Raw genomic sequence first — 5,003 nt, 5'->3', positions numbered from 1 at the left:
GTCAGAATGTAATTCAGACCTTGACCGTAACCAAAACTGGCAACAGGAATAAAGTAGTAAACTTCTAACAAAGGCATTTTATTCCTTTCCTGTTTTAAAAAAACTGATTTACTTTAAGAAGTGGGGAATCAATTTCCCTTCAGCTTGTACCCTGTTAGCAAAAGTGAACACATAAATGTTAATGCCGTTGGCTGTTTTCCTTTGACCTTTTGTATAAACGGCATAGCTGACAACTATTACAATTAGTGTAATGCATCTAATTGACCTGATATTATATGTGTTTGTGCGTTTATCATAGTTGTAAGATACTATTACAACACACCTCCCGTACTTGGACCTTTATAACATTCAGAAACTTTTTATCTGGATTAGAATATTTGTGCTTATTCAAACAAATCCTGGAAGTTACATATTTAGTTTATGTATTCTCCTTACTTTACTATCCCTTTAAGGACTGTTTAGTTCTTGCAGATGATGTGCATCATCACCTAATAACTCCTCTGTTTCTATCAGACTGGTGATGGGTTTTTTTTTTTACACAGAAAATTTCTGTTGTTCCATTTGAAGTGTGTTTTTAAAATTTGCTGACTATATCCTGCTGATGGACCAATAGATGCATTAGAAAAAAATTGTCCTTTCCATACCTGTGGCCGGTGTCTACCTCCCCTTCTCCCCTCCCACACACCAGGAGACACTGATTCTGACTTTACAGTAAAAAATTCTTGTTTTTCCTCTGTTACCTCCATCATTTGTTGCTGTTCATTTAAAAAAACAACAACAACAACAAGCTATATTCCTTATGTGGCAGAGCACCATCGGGGTGCACTTAGTGGGCCATTGTAGGCTACAGAGGAGCTTGCACGTTGAGCAGCAGGGAGATTTGCCCCTTCCCCCCTTCCTGGCAGTCATTTTAAGGGCGAGTGTAGACATCAGGGGAACCAGCACTTGTAGGCCAACCTTGATGAGAAGGTCACATGGCTGCAGGCCAGGCCATATGATTGGTGGAGAAAACAGCCTCCACTTTGGCTCAGGCATCAGGGCTGAGCCAGCAGTCTGTTGCTGGCAGCCAGCACAACACCACCCGGCTGAGTTGCTGCTCAAAGAACAGCTTGGAGGTGAGAGAGGAACTTTGGCGATGGCAGAAGGTTCCTATGGGCCCAGTGGGGGGCAAGAGAGCCGGGGCTGGAAGGCTGAAGGGCAGTTATGCCCAATGCAAGGGGCAGGCCAAGACCAAGGTCAGTTATGTGGCACCATGATGGGCCAGGAGGCGGGGCCAGAACCCATACGGGCTGAAGGTCCCTTCGATGACATCACAGCTGAAGACGGTAGGGGTCAGCTAGCATGCTGGCAGTTGTATCGGAATAGGGTCAGTGTGAGAGCTGTGCCCAATGAGAGAGAGATCCTAAGTACATTAGGGTAGTAGACCAGGGCAGGTAGGCCTGCTTGGTTCTGGGTAAGACCAAAAACTGCACCCTGCTGGGGAAGGGGGTGGACTCGGGAGAAATGCCGCCAGGCCTAAGGTCGTGGAGGACTGGGTTAGAGAGCTTCTGGAGGGGCTGAACGTGTTCAAATCAAAAGGTCCAGATGCTCTCCACTCCAGGGTCTTGAGGGAATTGGCAGGGTTTATTGCGGGGCCCCTGGTACGGCTTAACGAGTACTTGTGGTGCTCTGGCCAGGTTCCAGATGACTGCAAGAAGGCCAGTGTGGTCCCCATCTTCAAAAAAGGCAAGAGGGAGGACCCGGCCAACTATAGGCCCATTAATCTTACTTCAATCCTGGGGAAACTCTTTGAGACGATTATCAAGGAGCACATCTGTGATGGTCCTGCAGCAGGGATGATGCTCAAGGGTAACCAGCACGGTGTCATTAAGGGCAGGTCCTGTCAGACCAACCTGATTGCCTTCTACGATCAGGTCACAAAAGCATTGGGTGCAGGTGTCGCGGTGGATGTAGTCTTTCTGGACTTCAGCAAGGCCTTTGACACCGTCTCCCACCCCATTCTCATTAAAAAACTAGGTGATTGTGGCATTGATGGCTACACAGTCAGATTGCAAATTGGCTGAAGGGTCATACTCAGTAGTGGTGGATGGGTCTTTTTCGACCTGGAGGGAAGAGGACAGTGGAGTCCCCCAGGGCTCGGTCCTTGGGCCCGCACTGTTCAATTTCTTTATTAGTGACTTGAACAATAGGGTGAAAAGTAGCCTGTTTAAATTTGCTGATGATACCAAGATTTGGGGTGAGGTGGGCACACTAGTAGGGAAGGATGGATTACAGCAGGACTTGGACAGGTTGCAGGGGTGGGCTAATGAAAATAGGATGGGTTTCAATACTGACAAGTGCAGGGTGCTGCACTTGGGTGCAAGGAACCAGCAGCACACTTATAAGCTGGGAAACTCCCTTCTCGAGAGCACGGTGGCAGAAAGAGATGTTGGAGTCATTACTGACTCCAAGATGAACATGGGCCGACAATGCGAGGTCACGGTCAGTAGGGCTAACTGTACCTTGTGCATCCACAGATGCATCTCAAGCAGGGCCAAGGAGGTGATCCTTCCCCTCTATGTGACACTGGTCAGGCCTCAACTGGCGTACTATGTTCAGTTCTGGGCACCTCGCTTCAGGAGGGACGTGGACAACATGGAGAGGGCCCAGAGGAGGGCCACCCACATGATCTGGGGACAGCAGGGCAGACCCTTCAAAGAGAGGCTACAGGACCTTAACTTGTTCAGCCTTTGCAAGAGAAGGCTGAGGGGGGACCTGTTGGAAATCTATAAACTCACTAGGGGGGACCAGCAGGGTTTCAGAGAGACCTTGTTCCCCCTAGCACCCCCGGGGTGACAAGTAATAACAGCCACAAGTTGTTAGAGAGTAGGTGTAGACTAGACATCTGAAGGCACTACTTCACAGTCAGGGTGGCTAGGATCTGGAACCAACTTCCAAGGGAAGTAGTGACGGCTCCTACCCTGGGGGTCTTTAAGAGGAGGCTTGACATCTACCTGGATGGGGTCATTTGAGCCTAGTTTTCTCTCCTGCCCAGGGCAGGTGGTTGGACCTGATGATCTACAAGGTCCCTTCCGACCCTACTTCTGTGACCCTATGAAGGGTGATCTGGTGGGGCTGTCAGTGGCGGGACAGTCCCCCAGAAATGCCAGGCTAGTTACCTCCTTGGTAAAAGGCAGGTAGGGTTGCCTGATATAACCCCAGCCTCCACCATCTGGTGGGTTATTATGACCGGCAGGTAGTGGGGCTAGGCACACCTGCCCATGGGGAGACACCTGGGCTCTTGGGGGTGTAAGACCCTGGTGGTAGTGGGGCCAGATACGCCTATTGAGAGGCACCTGAACCTGTGAGGTGTAAGACCCCAAGCCCCTGCATAGGGGTGGAGTGTGGGCCCCAGAGAGGGGTGGGTGTTGAAGCCCCAGGAAGGATGCAGCTAGGCCTACGTAAGTGTTTGGACACGTGAGGCCAGAAGAGGGCCCGAGGCCAAGTGGGCGAGTAATTAGCCCTAGCAAGGGAGAAAGAGTAATGAGTTACCCGATGAGGGGGTTTGGGTCAGAACAATGTCCAGGACAAGGTGAATGGGCTGGTCACCGTTTGGATGAGGGTCGCAAGAGGCTGCACACTGTCTAGCCTAGGCGTATGAGTAGACAAGTGTATGGGAGCCACTCAAGGTATCAGGGTAGGTCAAGTGGCCCAGTGTGGGGCAGTGTGTAAGAGGCCCAGTGAGAGTGGGTGGAGTGCTAGAGGCCTGGTTTCAGTGGGTAGTATGAATGAGGCCTGTTAAGGCAGAGAGAGGGGACGAATGTATGCTAAGGAAGGGGCTGAGTTTGGGCTGGCCCTGAGCTGGAGTTGAGAGCAACTCAAATGGAGACATCTGTGAGGCATGGAATGTGATAAAGGGATGTGACCCCTAGGCATTGGGGTCTTAAATGAGCAGCCTCCTGCTTTATTACAACCATTATCATAACAGCAAAGTGTGGCAGGAAAGACTGAGCAGAATGCCTTAGAGATGCAGGTGGGCTGGTACTGTGACCGGGCCTGGGAGATTGCCCCCTGTCACACTTGTTACCTTTCTTTGCTCCACACATTCAGACTGTAACCAAATTTGCTGCTACTTGCATAGCTCTTGCCTGTTTTTGTTAAGACAGACAAACATTTTTATTCAGGTTCTTGTCTTCTGTCTCATGTACTGTAACCTTATCAACCTGAGCCTCCTAGACACCAGCATCTCCCCTCCAATAAGAAAAAATACAACTACTAAAATTATTTCCTGTTCCTATAATCATTTCGTCAATTTTTCAAATACTTTCATTGGCTCCTGCACAATTTCCCTTAATCAAATTCCAGTGGTTTGCATTAACCTTCAGATTTGTTCATATTTTTTTTACTGCTGTTGTCCAGTTTTTTCTTAATTGCTTACATAAGACTTCCAAACCACCAAAAATCCATACGTGCTTTCTTTCACTCTTCCTCTTATACATGGAACTGCATTCTTCAGGTAATCCATATGACTGCTAATATCTCCTTCAAATTCCTCATTAGGCCCCAGCCCTATTTGAGAAATACTAAAGAAACATTGACATTAGGCATGTGCAAATAGGGAAGTATTCAATGCAAATTCAGAGGACAATGATTTGATTTGGAGATTCAGATCACTTTCTTGAATCGATTCAGCTGAATCAGCTTCGGAAGAGTTGGTGCTGATTTGGAGATTCAGATTGATTGGGCAGAGGCAGGTACAGCTGGGTGGCTGCAGGTTCTCCTGTAGACCCTCTGGCTATGCAGGCCTCTCCCCGGGTGGGGGGAGCCGCAAGAGAAGCCCCCATGGCTGCCTTGCCTAGCCCCATCCCCAGCCTGGCCCAGTCTCCTCAGACTTAAAAAAAAGTGGTGACTGGGGCCCCTGGGCGCTTGTGGCAGAGCCCCCCTGTGCAGCGCGGAACAGTGGGGAGCAGGGGGGATTGCGCCCCCCCCCCCCCCCCCCGGCCCCCCGGCGGCGGGCTGTGCGG

The 5,003-nt window shown here is 49.7% G+C and overlaps 1 protein-coding gene across 2 annotated transcripts in view; it reads left to right on the top strand.

Annotated features, from left to right (window-relative positions):
* Positions 1 to 5,003, top strand: part of RDX (radixin) — an 83,324-nt gene that overhangs the window by 30,404 nt on the left and 47,917 nt on the right. The window lies entirely within an intron of this gene.

Source organism: Gavialis gangeticus, unplaced genomic scaffold (genome assembly GCF_001723915.1).
Source record: "Gavialis gangeticus isolate Ggan-Ray unplaced genomic scaffold, GavGan_comp1, whole genome shotgun sequence".
NCBI classification, from domain to species: Eukaryota; Metazoa; Chordata; order Crocodylia; family Gavialidae; genus Gavialis; species Gavialis gangeticus.
This window is presented reverse-complemented; position numbering and strand designations above follow the sequence as displayed.